The sequence below is a fragment of the Oncorhynchus clarkii genome, chromosome 15 (assembly GCF_045791955.1).
Source record: "Oncorhynchus clarkii lewisi isolate Uvic-CL-2024 chromosome 15, UVic_Ocla_1.0, whole genome shotgun sequence".
Lineage (NCBI taxonomy): Eukaryota > Metazoa > Chordata > Actinopteri > Salmoniformes > Salmonidae > Oncorhynchus > Oncorhynchus clarkii.
The window spans coordinates 37,822,065-37,841,184 of record NC_092161.1 but is presented as its reverse complement, the minus strand read 5'-3'; positions in this window follow the sequence as shown (position 1 = coordinate 37,841,184).

Genomic DNA, 19,120 nt, shown 5'->3' with positions numbered 1-19,120 from the left:
TTTGAAAACCTCAGAATCTGCTCTTTCTGGTACTATAGAACTCAAAATATCTTACCTGCAAGTGACTGCAGGAGGATTTGAAAAAGTAACATTTTGGCATTTAGGATAAGTCTAGAACGGAAGGCAGTCAAAATGAAGGGCTTGGCACTTCTAGTGCTAATATCCCTGGAGAAATATGTATATGTACAGTCTATTTGGTTTCAGTGCAAAGAGACAGTCGGTGAATCATACAGATGTATTCATGATGAATTTGTATCTGTTTTATCTAAAATATTCTAAACTACACTATTCTGGCAGTGCAAACTAGGGGAGACAGGGCAATTGTATTTTACTCTATTGCTCAGAGACCACTTGAACTAGACCAGTCATTTTTTTATGTAAGTAACTTACATCTGTCTCCTAACCATTCATACCATTTACATGTCTGACATTTGGATCACAATACAGATTTTAATCCAAAAAGTCTGGACAATACATTTGCCCCTGTATGTGCCAGGGACAATTGTAAATGTAGCTGAGGTCAAAGGTAACAACTAAAAAAAGAAACCAATACATTCACTGAACTTCAGAAGCATTCATGTTTATGAATGATCATATTATCAAAGACATATGGAATGAATTTGCCTAAAATATAATTATTTCTAAGTATGTAACAAATATTTACAAACAACCCTGTTTTTGCATGGTAATTTGGTTCCCCTCAAAACATCTGAATAGTCTGTTGGTGACCAAATGATATTAGTTTACAAGTTATTTAGCACTCCACGGGTATTTCAAGTTAGATTTTGTATAATTAATGTAGAACACATAAAATCCTAAAGTTGAAATAAAATACAATCATAATTTGGCTGCTTGGCTCAGGGTCATTTTAACAATGCGTTACAATTTCCCCCAACCCACCAGCCATGACAAAACCTAATATGCCTAGCAAGTGACAGCAACAGTGACATGTCAATCATGTCAACGTTTAACCAACATATAGTGATGAAATTACTTGGACAGTATAATAAAAGTACAGCAGATGGAAAACAAACATTTGCAAATAGTGAGATATTTGGCTGACACATGTCAAGCAAGGACAGAACTTAAAGAACCTACCCTACATCGCACATGGTTCCTTGATGGTAGGGCGTGATTGAATCTGTCCATGGTGCTGGACAAGATATATAACTGATCTAGTAGCTCTGCATGGTACTGTTTTTCAGCTATAGAAGAACAACAGGGTCAGTGACGTAGGCCTGCCTGTACTGTACCATTTTAGAACCCATAAGTACTTTCTGACAAGGGCCCAAAGTAGTAGTGCACATTAGGTAATAGGGTGCCATTTGGGATGCACGCATGATCAAAGCTAGCCTCCTTGGCATGTGAACAGCATTTGAACGTCCAAATATAACAATGATGTTGGTTATTTCCTCTTGTTCAGGCATTCTCATGTCGTGTCCTTCCCTCCCTGGGATTGACTCATTTTACCACGAACGGATTGTCCTGTCTTCAAAAGGTGAACAAATAATGAACTGTTGTGTATCTTCCATTCATATTGACATACCAAATTCTTACCATATTCTATCCATAGTGTCAGTTATAGTTTACAGTGTGGCTTCATAAAAACCAAGCTAGTTACAGGATAGTAAAGTTGTAATGTTATGGGGCAATAGGATGAGTAAACTGAGTGCAGTGTGCGTTCACACAGACAAATGGAAATCAATAGAGGCTTAATGGAAAACCAGTAGTACTTCTAGTACTTCATTGAGTAATCCCATAAACCAGGAAATATATATATGAAGAGTTTCATTCCAAAACGCTATATATAAACACTCAAACTGGACTGTTTTATCTCCATCTCTTCTTGCCCTTTGTGCTGTTGTCTGTGCCCAATAATGTTGGTACAATGTTTTGTGCTGCTACCATGTTGTGCTGCTGCCATGTTATGTTGCTACCATGTTGTTGTCAGGTTGTGTTGCTACCATGCTGTGTTTTCATGTGTTGCTGCCATGCTATGTCTCTCTTTATGTAGTGTTGTGGTGTCTCTCTTGTCGTGATGTGTGTTTTGTCCTATATATATATATATATATATATATATATATATATATATATATATATATATATACATAAAAATCAAAACATGAAACATAATACAGAATTACATAATACAGAACATCATTAGACAAGAACAGAACTACGTACATTTTTAAAAAGACACAAGTAGCCTACATATCAATGCATACACACAAACTATCTTGGTCAAATAGGGGAGAGACGTTGTGCCACGAGATGTTGCTTTATCTGTTTTTTGAAAGCAGGTTTGATGTTTATTTGAGCTATATGAGATGGAAGGAAGTTCCATGCAATAAGGGCTCTATATAATACTGTACGATTTCTTGAATTGGTTCTGGATTTGAGGACTATGAAAAGACCCCTGGTGGCATGTCTGGTGGGATAAGTGTGTGTGTCAGAGTTGTGTGTAAGTTGACTAAGCAAACAAGTTGGGATTTTCAACACATTAATGTTTCTTATAAAAAGAAGAAGTGATGCAGTCAGTCTCTCCTCAACTCTTAGCCAAGAGAGACTGGCATGTATAGTATTTATATCAGCCCTCTGATTACAATTAAGAGCAAAACGTGTCGCTCCGTTCTGGGCCAGCTGCAACTTAACTAGGTTTTTCCTTGCAGCATTAGACCACACGACTGGACAATAATCAAGATTAGACCAAACTAGAGCCTGCAGAACTTGCTTTTTGGAGTGTGGTGTCAAAAAAACAGAGCATCTCTTTATTACAACTAGACCTCTCCCCATCTTTGCAACCATTGAAACTATACGTTTTGACCATGACAGTTAACAATCTAAGGTAACGGCAAGTAATTTAGTCTCCTCAACTTGTTCAACAGCCACACCATTCATTACCAGATTCAGCTGAGGTCTAACGCGTAAGGAATGATTTGTACTAAATACAATGCTCTTAGTTTTAGAGATGTTCAGGACCAGTTTATTACTGGCCACCCATTCCAAAACAGACTGCAACTCTTTGTTTAGGGTTTCAGTGACTTCATTAGCTGTGGTTGCTGATGCGTATATGGTTGAATCATCAGCATACATGGACACACATGCTTTGTTTATTAATGCCAGTGGCAGATCATTGGTAAAAATAGAAAAGAGTAGAGGGCCTTTGATTTAAATAATACTTTTTTGGCAAAATGCTATATTTCTGCCCCACCCTTAGACAAGTAAGTAATACTGCTAGGTTTTACACGGTCAAATGAAACAAATAACTACATTTATGAAGTCAATATACAGTGCATTCGGAAAGTATTCAAACTCCTTCACTTTTTCCATATTTTGTTACGTTATAGCCTTATTCAAAAATTGATTCAATGTTGAGAATAAGTTCTCATTTACAACTGCAACCTGGCCAAGAATAAAGCAAAGCAGTTTGACACATACAACAACAGAGTTACACATGGAATAAACAAACATACAGTCAAAAATACAGTGGAAAAAAGTATATATACAGTGTGTGCAAATGAGGTAAGATAAGGAAGGTAAGGCAATAAATAGGCCATGGTTGTGAAGTAATTACAATATACCAATTAAACACTGGAGTGATTGATGACCAGAAGATGAATGTGCAAGTAGAGATACTGGGGTGCAAAGGAGCAAGAAAAATAAATAAATACAGTATGGGGATGAGGTAGTTGGATGGGCTATTTACAGATGGGCTATGTACAGATGCAGTGATCTGTGAGCTGCTCTGACAGCTGGTGCTTAAAGCTAGTGAGGGAGATATGAGTCTCCAGCTTCAGTGATTTTTGTAGTTCGTTCCAGTCATTGGCAGCAGAGAACTGGAAGGAAAGGTGGGCAAATGAGGAATTGGCTTTGGGGGTGACTAGTGAGATATACCTGCTGGAGCCTGCTGGAGCGTGCTGCTCTGGTGACCAGTGAGCTGAGGTAAGGCGAGACTTGTAGATGACCTGGAGCCAGTGGGTTTGGCGACGAGTATGAAGTGAGGGCCAGCCAATGAGAGCGTACAGGTCGCAATGGTGGGTAGTATATGGGGCTTTGGTGACAAAACGGATGGCACTGTGATAGACCGCATCCAATTCGTTGAGTAGTGAGTGTTGGAGGCTATTTTGTAAATGACATCGCCAAAGTCGAGGATCGGTAGGATGGTCAGTTTTACGAGGGTATGTTTGGCAGCATGAGTGAAGGATGCTTTGTTGCGAAATAGGAAGCCAATTCTAGATTTAACTTTGGATTGGAGACGCTTAATATGAGTCTAGAAGGAGAGTTTACAGTCTAACCAGACACCTAGGTATTTGTAGTTGTCCACATTCTAAGTCAGAACAGTCCAGAGTAGTGATGCTGGCCGGGCGGGCAGGTGCGGGAAGCGATCGTTTGAAGAGCATGCATTTAGTTTTACTTGCACTTAAGAGCAGTTGGAGGCAACGGGAGGAGAGTTGTATGGCATTGAAGTTTGTCTGGAGGTTAGTTAACACAGTGTCCAAAGAGGGGCCAGAAGTATACAGAATGGTGTCGTCTGCGTAGAGGTGGATCAGAGAATCACTAGCGGCAAGAGCGACATCTTTGATGTATACAGAGAAGAGAGTTGCCCCGAGAATTGAACCCTGTGGCACCCCCATAGAGATTTGACACACTGAGCTCTATCAGAAAGTAGTTGGTGAACCAGGCGAGGCGGTCATTTGAGAAACCAAGGCCGTTTAGTCTGCCGATACGAATGTAATAAATAAATAAATAAACATTTAATGAATCCGCACACAATACCCCATAATGGTAAAGCGAAAATAGGTTTTAAGAAATGTTTGCAATTGTATTGCAAATAATAAACAGAAAAAGCATTCAGACCCGTTGCAATGAAACTCGAAATTGAGCTCAGGTGCATCCTGTTTCCATTGATCATCCTTGAGAAGTTTCTACAACTTGTTTGGAGTCCACCTGTGGTAAATTCAATTGATTGGACAGGATTTGGAAAGGCACACACCTGTCTATATCAGGTCGCACAGTTGACAGTGCATGTCAGAGCAAAGAACAAGCCATGAGGTCAAAGGAATTGTCCGTAGAGCTCCGACACAGGATTGTGTCGAGGCACAGATCTGGGGAAGGGTACCAAAACATGTCTGCAGCATTGAAGGTCCCCAAGAACACAGTGGCCTCCATCATTCTTAAATGGAAGAAGTTTAGAACCACCAAGACTCTTCCTAAAACAAACTGAGGAATCGGGGGAGAAGGGCATTGGTCAGGGAGGTATCCAAGAACCCAATGGGCACTCTGATAAAGCTCCAGTTCCTCTGTGGAGATGGGAGAACCTTCCAGAAGGACAACCATCTCTGCAGCACTCCACTAATCAGGCCTTTGTGGTAGAACGGCCAGACGGAGCCCCTCCTCAGGAAAAAGGCACATGACTTGGAGTTTTCCAAAAGGCACCTAAAGGACTCTCAGAGCATGAGAAACAAGACTATCCGGTCTGATGAAACCAAGATTGAACCCTTTGGCCTGAATAACAAGCTCCACGTCTAGAGGAAACCTTGCACCATTCCTACGGTGAAGCATGGTGGTTGCAGCATCATGCCGTGGAAATGTTTTCAGCGGCAGGGACTGGGAGACTAGTCAGGATCGAGGAAAAGATCCTTGACAAAAACCTGCTCCAAGCGCTCAGGATCTCAGACTGGGGCGAATGTTCATCTTCCAACAGGACAATGACCCGAAGCACACAGCCAAGACAACACAGGAGTGGCTTCGGGACAAGTTTCTGAATGTCCTTGAGTGGCCCAGCCAGAGCCCGGACTTGAACCTGACCGAACATCTCTGGAGACATGTGAAAATAGCTGTGACGCTCCCATCCAACCTGACAGAGCTTTAGAGGATCTGCAGAGAAGAATGGGAGAAACTCCGTAAATACAGGTGTGCCAAGCTTGTAGCATCATACCCAAGAAGACTCAAAGCTGTAAATGTGCCCAATGGTGCTTCAGCAAAATACTGAGTAAAGAGTCTGAATACTTATGTAAATGTAATATTTCAGTTTTACATTTAAAAAAAAATAAATTAGCAAATATTTCTAAAAAACTGTTTTTGCTTTGTCATTATGGACTATTGTGTGTAGATTTATGAGGGGGAAAAACAATGTAATCAATTTTACAATAAGACTGACGTAACAAAATATTTAAAAAGTGAAAGAGTATGAATCCTTTCCGAATACACCGTATATACAGTGCCTTTGCGAAAGTATTCGGCCCCCTTGAACTTTGTGACCTTTTGCCACATTTCAGGCTTCAAACATAAAGATATAAAACTGTATTTTTTTGTGAAGAATCAACAACAAGTGGGACACAATCATGAAGTGGAACGACATTTATTGGATATTTCAAACTTTTTTAACAAATCAAAAACTGAAAAATTGGGCGTGCAAAATTATTCAGCCCCCTTAAGTTAATACTTTGTAGCGCCACCTTTTTCTGCGATTACAGCTGTAAGTCGCTTGGGGTATGTCTCTATCAGTTTTGCACATCGAGAGACTGAATTTTTTTCCCATTCCTCCTTGCAAAACAGCTCGAGCTCAGTGAGGTTGGATGGAGAGCATTTGTGAACAGCAGTTTTCAGTTCTTTCCACAGATTCTCGATTGGATTCAGGTCTGGACTTTGACTTGGCCATTCTAACACCTGGATATGTTTATTTTTGAACCATTCCATTGTAGATTTAGCTTTATGTTTTGGATCATTGTCTTGTTGGAAGACACATCTCCGTCCCAGTCTCAGGTCTTTTGCAGACTCCATCAGGTTTTCTTCTAGAATGGTCCTGTATTTGGCTCCATCCATCTTCCCATCAATTTTAACCATCTTCCCTGTCCCTGCTAAAGAAAAGCAGGCCCAAACCATGATGCTGCCACCCACCACCATGTTTGACTGTGGGGATGGTGTGTTCAGGGTGATGAGCTGTGTTGCTTTTACGCCAAACATAACGTTTTGCATTGTTGCCAAAAAGTTCAATTTTGGTTTCATCTGACCAGAGCACCTTCTTCCACATGTTTGGTGTGTCTCCCAGGTGGCTTGTGGCAAACTTTAAACAACACTTTTTATGGATATCTTTAAGAAATTGCTTTCTTCTTGCCACTCTTCCATAAAGGCCAGATTTGTGCAATATACAACTGATTGTTGTCCTATGGACAGAGTCTCCCACCTCAGCTGTAGATCTCTGCAGTTCATCCAGAGTGATCATGGGCCTCTTGGCTGCATCTCTGATCAGTCTTCTCCTTGTATGAGCTGAAAGTTTAGAGGGACGGCCAGGTCTTGGTAGATTTGCAGTGGTCTGATACTCCTTCCATTTCAATATTATCGCTTGCACAGTGCTCCTTGGGATGTTTAAAGCTTGGGAAATCTTTTTGTATCCAAATCCGGCTTTAAACTTCTTCACAACAGTATCTCGGACCTGCCTGGTGTGTTCCTTGTTCTTCATGATGCTCTCTGCGCTTTTAACGGACCTCTGAGACTATCACAGTGCAGGTGCATTTATACGGAGACTTGATTACACACAGGTGGATTGTATTTATCATCATTAGTCATTTAGGTCAACATTGGATCATTCAGAGATCCTCACTGAACTTCTGGAGAGAGTTTGCTGCACTGAAAGTAAAGGGGCTGAATAATTTTGCACGCCCAATTTTTCAGTTTTTGATTTGTTAAAAAAGTTTGAAATATCCAATAAATGTCGTTCCACTTCATGATTGTGTCCCACTTGTTGTTGATTCTTCACAAAAAAATACAGTTTTATATCTTTATGTTTGAAGCCTGAAATGTGGCAAAAGGTCGCAAAGTTCAAGGGGGCCGAATACTTTCGCAAGGCACTGTATATATATATATCTAATTCAATACAGTAATATGAGCTTACATTTACATTTGACATTTTAGTCATTTAGCAGATGCTCTTATCCAGAGCGACCACATATCACTGTCAAATACATAGGATAAGAACATTCCATTACAGCTAACAATGAATATATAGCGTTTTGCAAAGAAAACACATTTTAATACACATCTAAAATCTATTAATAAAAAATCTTTGAACATAAATATTTTACATACACATGAAGGTACACACAAGCAATAATTTCTAGTGAAAAACAAAATGTGAAACATTTGTGGATATTGTGTTTTGGAAATAAACTTTTCACATTCAGTACACACACGCAAACACATTAATTGATCCGTTTCTGCTCGTGAAATGACAATGCAATAATAGGTTATCTCAGAATCGGGTTCAGCTAAGTTCATAGCATCATTGTGTTGTGTTTTGTTAATTTTCTCATCTAAAGTCTCTACCCGGGCCATGGTGGTACCACACATGGTTGTTCATTATTGTTTCCTGCCCTATTGTATCTTGCCTTTCTGTCTCAGTTGTACTACTGAACCTCACACTTTCCATAGTAAAGTGGTTAAAGATCAGAACCAGGACCAGCACCACTGCAGACGTCAGCCCAGTCTTAATCCAATCGGACCGTGTTAGGGAGTGATAGGAAACAAATTGCCTGGGCCCCATCCATCGTCAGATTGAGAGTCATTAAATAGGCAAACATATTAGCAGTATGTATGAGTCATATTGTATTCCTGTAATCTACAGTAGGTTTCACAGCCTAATAGGCGAACTGACCACAGTCCACGCTGACTGTTGCATAAGAGTTACACCTTTCCCTCCCTGGTTTTAGCTCAATGGGTATTTTGTCTCCTGGTGTGATTGGTCACATGGAATCAATTGCCATTGTGGGTAGGTCCTGCCTGCCTGCTGCATTGTGGGTAGCCGTAGTTGAAGCCTACAGGATGGTTGAGTCCCAAATTACACCTTATATGGAGTCCTGGTTAAAAGTAGTGCCCTATAAAGGTGCAATTTGGAATGCACTCGATGTGCTTATCTATGTGGAGTAAGTATGCTACAGATCACAAGATTAGAGATGTTCTGTTCCCAGTCATGGAACCTGCCCACTTTCCCCACTCTGACTATCAGACCCAGTTGTCACCAACTGATTAAAATAAATAAACGTTTACTAATACCTAAAGTTGGATTACAAAAGTATTTCGAAGTGTTTTGTGAAAGTTTATCGTCGACTTTTTTAATTTTAAAAAATGACGCAGCGTTTAAAAACGATGTTTTTTTCTGAATGCCACAGCTTCCATAGAAAGCTATTTTGGGTATATATGGACCGATTTAAACGAAAAAAAGACCCAATAGTGATGTTTATGGGGCATATAGGAGTGCCAAGAAAGAAGCTCGTCAAAGGTAATGAATGTTTTATATTTTATTTCTGCGTTTTGTGTAGCGCCGGCTAAGCTATATCTTTGTTTACATCGCATTCAGGCATTTTGGGGTGTTGCATGCTATCAGATAATAGCTTCTCATGCTTTCGCCGAAAAGCATTTTAAAAATCTGACTTGTTGGCTAGGTTCACAACGAGTGTAGCTTTAATTCAATACCCTGCATGTGAATTTTGATGAACGTTTGAGTTTTAACGAGTACATTTAGCATTTAGCGTAGTGCATTTGCATTTCCAGGTGTCTACTTGAGACATCTGCGTCTCAAGTAGGAGCAAGAAGTTTTAATAACAAGATGTTTATCTTTCATTTTCTGTATTGGACTTGTTAATGTGTGAAAGTGACATATTTCAGAAAAATATTTTTGAATTTTGCGCGCTGCCAGCGGAATGTTGTCGAGGGTTTCCGCTAGTGGAACGCCTGCGCTAGAAAGGTTAACCTTTTGTAACTAGGGGGCAGTATTTTAATTTTTGGATAAAAAACGTTCCCGTTTTAAACAAGATATTTTGTCACGACAAGATGCTCGACTATGCATATAGTCGCAGCTTTGGATAGAAAACACTCTGACGTTTCCAGAACTGCAAAGATATTGTCTGTGAGTGCAACAGAACTGATGTTACAGGCGAAACCCAGATACAAATCCAATCAGGAAGTGCCCCATATTTTGAAAGCGCTGCATGCCAATGACTCCTTATATGGCTGTGAATGGGCCACGAATGAGCTTACGTTTTCTACGTATTCCCCAAGGTGTCTACAGCATTGTGACGTCTTTTTATGCATTTATGTTGAAAAATAGCCGTAAGGGACCACATTGAGCAAGTGGTCACATGATGGCTCCAGCAGAAAATATTCCAATCGCTTCTGATGAGAAACCAATTGTCCCGACGGATATATTATCGAATAGATATGTGAAAAACACATTGAGGAGTGATTCTAAACAACATTTGCCATGTTTCTGTCGATATTATGGAGCTAATTTGGAAAAAAGTTTGACGTTGTTGTCACGCCCTGGCCTTAGTATTTTGTGTTTTCTTTATTATTGTGGTTAGGCCAGGGTGTGACATGGGTGATTATGTGTTTGTCTTGTCTAGGGGTTTTTGTAGATTGATGGGGTTGTGTTCAGTGTAGTATTCTAGGTAAGTCTATGGTTGCCTAGAGTGGTTCTCAATCAGAGGCAGGTGTTTATCGTTGTCTCTGATAGGGAACCATATTTAGCCAGCCATATTCTTTGGGTATTTTGTGGGTGATTGTTTCCTGTCTCTGTGTTTTGCACCAGTTGGGACTGTCTCGGTTTTTCCACGTTTTCTTATTTTGTATATGTATATTGTTCACGTTATCATCTTTCATTAAAGATGTTCAACCATAACCATGCTACATTTTGGTCCTCCTCTCCTTCCCAGGAAGAAAACCGCTACAGAATCACCCACCACAACAGGACCAAGCGGCGTGGTGACAGGCAGCGGCAGCAGGAGTAGTACAAGGAGAAATGTACATGGGATGACGTTTTGGACGGCAAGGGTTGCTACACATGGGAGGAGATCCTGGCGGGAAAGGATTGCCTCCCATGGGAACAGGTGGAGGCAGCTAGGAGAGCAGAGGCAGCCGGAGAGAGGAACCGGCAATACGAGGGAACACGGCTGGCAAGGAAGCCCGAGAGGCAGCCCCAAAAATTTCTTGGAGGGGGCACACAGGAAGTATGGCGAAGCCAACTAGGAGACCTGTGCCAACTTCCTGTGCTTACCGGTGGGCCAGAGAGACCGGGCAGGCACCGTGTTATGCTGTGGAGCTTACGGTGTCCCCAGTGCGGGTGCATAGCTCGTTGCGGTACATACCAGCTCCTCGTATCGGCCGGGCTAGAGTGGGCATCGAGCCAGGTGCCATGAAGCCGGCTCTACGCATCTGGTCTCCAGTGCGTCTCCTTGGGCCGGCGTACATGGCACCAGCCTTACGAATGGTGTCTCCGGTTCGCCTGCACAGCCCAGTGCGGGCTATTCCAACCTCGCCGCACTGGCAGGGCGACCGGGAGCATTCAATCAGGTAAGGTTGGGCAGGCTCGGTGCTCAAGAGCTCCAGTGCGCCTGCACGGTCCGGTCTATCCAGTGCCACCTCCACACACCAGCCCTCCGTTGGCCGGTCCCCGCACCAGGCTTCCTGTGTGTGTCCTCGGCCCAGTCCCACCAGTGCCAGCACCACGCACCAGGCCTACAGTGCGCCTCGCCTGTCCAGCGCTGCCAGAGCCTTCCTCCTCTCCAGCGCAGCCGGAGTCTCCCGCCTGTTCAGCGCTGCCAGAGCTTCCGTCCCTCTGTCATGAGCCGCCAGAGTCTCCCGTCTGTCATGAGCCGCCAGAGCCTCCCGTCTGTCATGAGCCGCCAGAGTCTCCCGTCTGTCATGAGCCGCCAGAGTCTCCCGTCTGTCATGAGCCGCCAGAGCCGCCAGTCAGCATGGTGCAGCCAGAGCCGCCAGTCAGCATGGAGCAGCCAGAGCCGCCAGTCAGCCAGGATCTTCCAGAGCCGCCAGTCAGCCAGGATCCTCCAGAGCCGCCAGTCAGCCAGGATCCGCCAGTCAGCCAGGATCCGCCAGTCAGCCAGGATCCGCCAGAGCCGCCAGTTAGCCAGGATCCGCCAGAGCCGTCAACCTGCCTGAGCTATCTCTCAGTCCTGAGCTACCTCTCAGTCCTGAGCTACCCCTCAGGTCTGAGCTTCCTCAGTAATGAGGCACTCCTCAGTCCAGGTGGGCCCTTTGTTAGGGTTACTAGGCCAAGGTCGGCGGGGGTCGCCACTAAAAGGACGCTAAGTAAGCGGACTAAAACTATGTTGGAGTGGGGTCCACGTCCTGCGCCAGAGCCGCCACCGTGAACAGACGCCCACCCAGACCCTCCCCTATGGGTTTAGGTGTGCGGCCGGGAGTCCGCACCTTTGGGGGGGGGGGGTACTGTCACGCCCTGGCCTTAGTATTTTGTGATTTCTTTATTATTGTGGTTAGGCCAGGGTGTGACATGGGTGATTATGTGTTTGTCTTGTCTAGGGGTTTTTGTAGATTGATGGGGTTGTGTTCAGTGTAGTATTCTAGGTAAGTCTATGGTTGCCTAGAGTGGTTCTCAATCAGAGGCAGGTGTTTATCGTTGTCTCTGATTGGGAACCATATTTAGGCAGCCATATTCTTTGGGTATTTTGTGGGTGATTGTTTCCTGTCTCTGTGTTTTGCACCAGTTAGGACTGTTTCGGTTTATCCACGTTTTCTTATTTTGTATATGTATATTGTTCACGTTATCATCTTTCATTAAAGATGTTCAACCATAACCACGCTGCATTTTGGTCCTCCTCTCCTTCCCAGGAAGAAAACCGTTACAGTTGTAGTGACCGCATTTTCCGGTCGATTTCTCAGCCAAATGTGAAGAACAAACGGGAGCTATTTCGCCTACAAAAATAATATTTTTGGAAAAAAGGAACATTTGCTATCTAACTGGGAGTCTTCTGAGTGAAAACATCCGAAGTTCTTCAAAGGTAAATTATTTAATTTGATTGCTTTTCTTATTTTCATGAAAATGTTGCCTGTTGCTAGCAGGGCATAATGCTATGCTAGGCTATGATAAACTTACACAAATGCTTGTCTAGCGTTGGCAGTAAAGCATATTTTGAAAATTTGAGATGACAGTGTGATTAACCTCCTGGATCTCTAGGGGCGCTATTTCATTTTTGGATAAAAAACGTTCCCGTTTTAAGCGCAATATTTTGTCACGAAAAGATGCTCGACTATGCATATTATTGACCGTTTTGGAAAGAAAACACTCTGAAGTTTCAGAATCTGCAAAGATATTGTCTGTAATTGCCCCAGAACTCATTCTACAGGCGAAACCAAGATGATACGTCAACCAGGAAATGAGCAGAATCTCTGAAGCTCTGTTTTCCATTGTCTCCTTATATGGCTGTGATTGCGCAAGGAATGAGCCTACACTTTCTGTCGTATCCCCAAGGTGTTTGCAGCATTGTGACGTATTTGTAGGCATATCATTGGAAGATTGACCATATGAGACTACATTTTCCAAGTGTCCGCCTGGTGTCCCTGCGTCGAAATTGGAGCGCAAAGCCAGGTGCACTTATTTTTCCATTTGAGAGCAAGGAGAAACCAGGCTTCCACGAAGGATATATCATCGAAGAGATATGTGGAAAAACACCTTGAGGATTGATTCTAAACCACGTTTGCCATGTTTCAGTCGATATTATGGAGTTAATTTGGAAAAAAGTTCGCGTTTTGAGGGCTAAATATTAGTTTTTTTTTTTTTTTTTTTTTTTTTTTTGGGTAGCCAAATGTGATGTACAAAACGGAGCTATTTCTAATACACAAAGAATCTTTTTGGAAAAACTGAACATCTGCTATCTAACTGAGAGTCTCCTCATTGAAAACATCAGAAGTTCTTCAAAGGTAAGTTATTTTATTTGAAGGCTTTACTTGTTTTTGTGATAGTTGCTTGCTAAATACTAACGCTAATGCTAACGCTAAATGCTACGCTAGCTAGCTACTGTTACACAAATGATTGTTTTCCTATGGTTGAAAAGCATATTTAGAAAATCTGAGATGACAGTGTTGTTAACAAAAGGCTAAGCTTGAGAGATAGCATATTTATTTCATTTAATTTGCGATTTTCATGAATAGTTAACGTTGCGTTATGGTAATGAGCTTAGGTCTATAAATAGAATCCCGGATCCGGGTTTGGTCGTCGCAACAGGTTATCAAAATGCTAAGCTGTGTCTCAATATATTTCATTTGTGATTTTCTAGTGATATTTATGTCCGCTGTGTTATGCTAATTCGTTTGAGGCGATGATTACGCTCCCGGATCCGGGTTTGAGAGTCGCAAGAATTATTAACAAAGTGAACCATTTTCATTGTAGTGTCCAAAACGTCTTTCAAGCTGTCAGGCATTCCCTTGGCAGCAAGAGCTTCTAGGTGGATGCTGCAGTGTACCCAAGTAGCATCGGGAGCAACTGCTTGCACGCGCATTACCACTCCACTATATCTCCCTGTCATGGTTTTTGCGCCATCAGTACACATACCAACACATCTTGACCACCAAAGTCCATTTGATGTCACAAAGCTGTCCAGTACTTAAAAAATATCCTCTCATGTTGTCCTGGTTTCCAGTGGTTTGCATAAGAGGATATCTCCTTAATTGACCCCCCATAAACCTAACAGACATATACTGTACCAGGAGCTGTGCCAGGCCCGCCACGTCTGTTGACTCATCCAGCTGTAATGCATATAATTCACTTGCTTGTATGCGAAGCAGTAATTGTTTCAAAACATCTCCTGCCATGTCACTGATGCGTCGTGAAACAGTGTTGTTTGATGAAGGAATTGTCTGTATAGTTTTTTGACATTTTCCCTCAGCATTGTCCCAGCCATATCCACGGCAGCAAGCGGAATTAAGTCCTCCACAATAGTATGGGGCTTGCCTGTCCTAGCCACTCGGTAGCTTACCATATAAGATGTTCTAGCCCCTTCTTATTCATGGTATATGTTGCTTTTATACATGTTGTACTACTTGAAAGTGGTCTTTATACTCACTCCAAAAACTCCTGTGGCTTTTTTTTCAAATGGTCATGTTTCGTTTCTAGATGTCTGCACAAGAGTGAAGGTTTCCTGCGAGAGTAACGGTTAATGTGATTGGATGTTCATTATTTGACAAGGCTACCTGTATGTGACATTGTGTTGTTATTTTGCTGAACACTAGATGGTTTCATTTTATTTTGGGCAGGGAAAACGAAAAAAAACCTCACCCAAATGTTGAGCCCCATTGGAAAATATAAATGTACTGTTAGAAAATGTGAAGAATATTTGTTTTTTTTAAATGTGAGTCACGTTTTTATTTGGTGTACCCTTGACGGCATTGCGCATACCCCTGGGGGTACCCCAGTTTGGGAATAACTGCTCGAGGGCAACGGTGTCTAGATGGATTTTGTATTTGTTGTCCTGGTGTCACGGTCGTCCTCCTCTTCATCTGAAGAGGAGAGGCGAGATGGATCGGAAGACCAAAATGCAGCGTGGTAAGTGTCCATGGTAAATCTTTAATAAAGAAAGTACTGACACTGCATACAAAACAATAAACAAATGACGACCGTGAAGCTACAAATTAGACCTGTGCTGACACAAGCCACTGACATAGACAATCACCCACAAACAAACAGTGCAACCCAGGCTACCTAAGTATGATTCTCAATCAGAGACAACTAATGACACCTGCCTCTGATTGAGAACCATACTAGGCCGAAAACACAGAAATGCCCCAAAACATAGAAAAACAAACACAGACTGCCCACCCAACTCACGCCCTGACCATACTAAATAAATACAAAACAACGGAAATAAAGGTCAGAACGTGACAGTACCCCCCCCCCAAAGGTGCGGACTCCGGCCGCAAAACCTTGACCTATAGGGGAGGGTCTGGGTGGGCGTCTGTCCGCGGTGGCGGCTCTGGCGCGGGACGCGGACTCCACTTCATCATTGTCTTAGTCCGCCTTATTGTCCGCCTCCGTGGCTTTCTCACCATGGCCACCCTACTCAATGACCCCACTGGACAGAGGGGCTGCTTGGGACAGAGGGGCAGCTCGGGACAGAGGTGGGGCAGCTGCTCGGGACAGAGGGACAGCTCGGGACAGAGGTGGGGCAGCTGCTCGGGACAGAGGGACAGCTGCTCGGGACAGAGGTGCGGCAGCGGCTCTGGGCAGAGGGGCTCCGGCAGCGGCGCCGGACAGGCGGGAGGCTCCGGCGCCGGACAGGCGGGAGACTCCGGCAGCGGCGCCGGACAGGCGGGAGACTCCGGCAGCGGCGCCGGACAGGCGGGAGACTCCGGCAGCGGCGCCGGACAGGCGGGAGACTCCGGCAGCGGCGCCGGACAGGCGGGAGACTCCGGCAGAGGCGCCGGACAGGCGGGAGACTCCGGCAGAGGCGCCGGACAGGCGGGAGACTCCGGCAGCAGCGTCGGACAGGCGGGAGACTCCGGCAGCAGCGCCGGACAGACAGGACCACCTTCAGGGAGGAGACAGAGACAGCCTGGTGCGTGGGGCTGCCACAGGAACCACCAGGCTGGGGAGACCTTCAGGAGGCTTGGGGTTAAGAGGAGGCACCTGAAAGACCGGGCTGTGGGGGAGCACTGGAGCTCTGGTGCGCAACCTTGGCACCACTTTCCCAGGCTGGATAACCACTCTAGCCCGGACCCTCTGGAGTGCAGGCACAGGTTGAACCGGGCTGTGGGTAAGCACGGGAGATCTAGTGCTTACTACACGCACCTCTCCCTTAGGCTCCATTCCCACCTTCGCCCGGCACGAGCGGAGCGCAGGCAGAGGACGCACTGCACCCTCCCAGCGCCCCGGAGACACAGCACGCAGAGCCGGCGCAGGATACCCTGGACCAAAACTGCGTACCGGCGACCAGACCCGCTGAACAGGCACCATACGCCCTGGCTCGATACCCGCGCTCGCATGACACTCTCGGGGGGCTGTCCTATAGCGCACCGGGCTATGGACACGTACTGGTGACACCGTGCGCTTAACCGCATAACACGGTGCCTGACCAGTAACGCGCTGCTTATAATAAGCACGAGGAGTGAGCGCAGGTCTGCTACCTGGCTTAGCTCCACCCCTCGTGTGCCCCCCCCAAAAAAATTTGGGGGGCTGCCTCTCGTACCTGTCGCACTGCCGTGCTGCCTTCGCCAACCTCATTCTCCTGTAACCCTCCTTGCACTGCTCCATCGAATCCCAGGCGGGCTCCGCCACTCTCCCTGGGTCGATCGCCCATCTGTCTATCTCCTCCCAAGTTGTGTAGTCCAGTGAAGCCGGCCGCTGTTGTTGTTGCTGCTGCTGCTGTCGTCGCTGTCTTTTACCACGCCGCTTGGTCCTTGGTTGGTGGGCGATTCTGTCACGGTCGTCCTCCTCTTCATCTGAAGAGGAGAGGCGAGATGGATCGGAAGACCAAAATGCAGCGTGGTAAGTGTCCATGGTAAATCTTTAATAAAGAAAGTACTGACACTGCATACAAAACAATAAACAAATGACGACCGTGAAGCTACAAATTAGACCCGTGCTGACACAAGCCACTGACATAGACAATCATCCACAAACAAACAGTGCAACCCAGGCTACCTAAGTATGATTCTCAATCAGAGACAACTAATGACACCTGCCTCTGATTGAGAACCATACTAGGCCGAAAACATAGAAATGCCCCAAAACATAGAAAAACAAACATAGACTGCCCACCCAACTCACGCCCTGACCATACTAAATAAATACAAAACAACGGAAATAAAGGTCAGAACGTGACACCTGGCAACTGGACCTTTTTTGGAACACCATTATTTTGTCTTACTGAGATTTACTGTCAGGGCCCAGGTCTGACAGAATCTGTGCAGAAGATCTAGGTGCTGCTGTAGGCCCTCCTTGGTTGGGGACAGAAGCACCGCATCATCAGCAAACAGTAGACATTTGACTTCAGTGTGCTGCAGACTGTTCTAGTGTCCTCGTCAATTCGTTGACATATATGTTGAAGAGGGTGGGGCTTAAGCTGCATCCCTGTCTCAATCCATGGCCCTGTGGAAAGAAATGTGTGTGTTTTTGCCAATTTTAACCACACGCTTGATGTTTGTGTACATGAAATTTATAATGTTGTATGTTCTCGCTCTCTCGCTCTCTCTCTCTCAGAGCTGACCGTATCCAATGTGATTCAAGAGAAACTGCTGGTCTCAATTGTTACAGTTTTTCTCAATTGCTAAAACACAATTTCTGAAACCTTGCTCCATTTCCTGAAAACATTAAACACAAAACCTCGTCTTCAAGCACTATTTACATAACCTCTGACTCCTCTTGCAAAATGAAACATTTGCCTCAAAACAGTTTTACCTGTGTTCAAAATCAAACACTGCTCTCAAATCATAAACAAAGTGATCAAAATGATATACACTCTCAAGCAGTCAGTAAACAATACACCGAAGAATAGAAAACACATTGTTCAAAACATACAATTCTCAGGGAGAAGTACCTTTTTGATCTAAAAAAATATTCATATTTTTCCGTCATTGTCTTTTGATGAACGAAAACATGTTCTATCATAGTAGCTCAAAATTGATCAGAAATTACTACTCTGCTTTGCTCTTTGCAATTTTGTTTTTTGTTCTTCATTTTTACAGTACTGTACCCTGCATCTCACAAACTTGTCCTTTGTCTCTGTGATATTGTAATTCTTGTTCTTTGTTGATATGAACCTGCAACCAGTCAAAATCTACTGAGCAGTCAGTACTGTTAATAAATGGAAAGCACAATGTTCAGGGCCATACAATTCATCCATTGTATTGCCAATGGGTTTTAGTGTTTTAGCAATTGAGAAAAACTGTAATTGAAGGGATCCTGCAAAGAGGAAGAACCATAGCTTGCCAGTCTCTTCCTGGTAAAAAGGTTGAGAAACACATTCAATAAGAGGATGTGAGTAATTATGTGGCAAGCATAATTCAGTGAAAAATCCTCTCTCTAGAAATTAACCAAAATATTGGGTCCAAAACATACTGTACAGATTATCATTGACATTTTAGTCATTTAGCAGACTCTCTTATGCAGAGCGACTTACAGTTAGTGCATTCATCTTAAGATAGCGAGTTGCAGTAGGCCAGACGAGAGGACAAGTGCCTGGATTAGGACCTGCGCCGCTTCCTGTGTGAGGCAGTAGCGGTGTGTGGTTGAAATCACTGGGGAAGCCAACCCCCCCCCCACCAAAAAAGCCATATCACAACCTACACTGAGTTGCCTCCACTATTCCAGCACCAT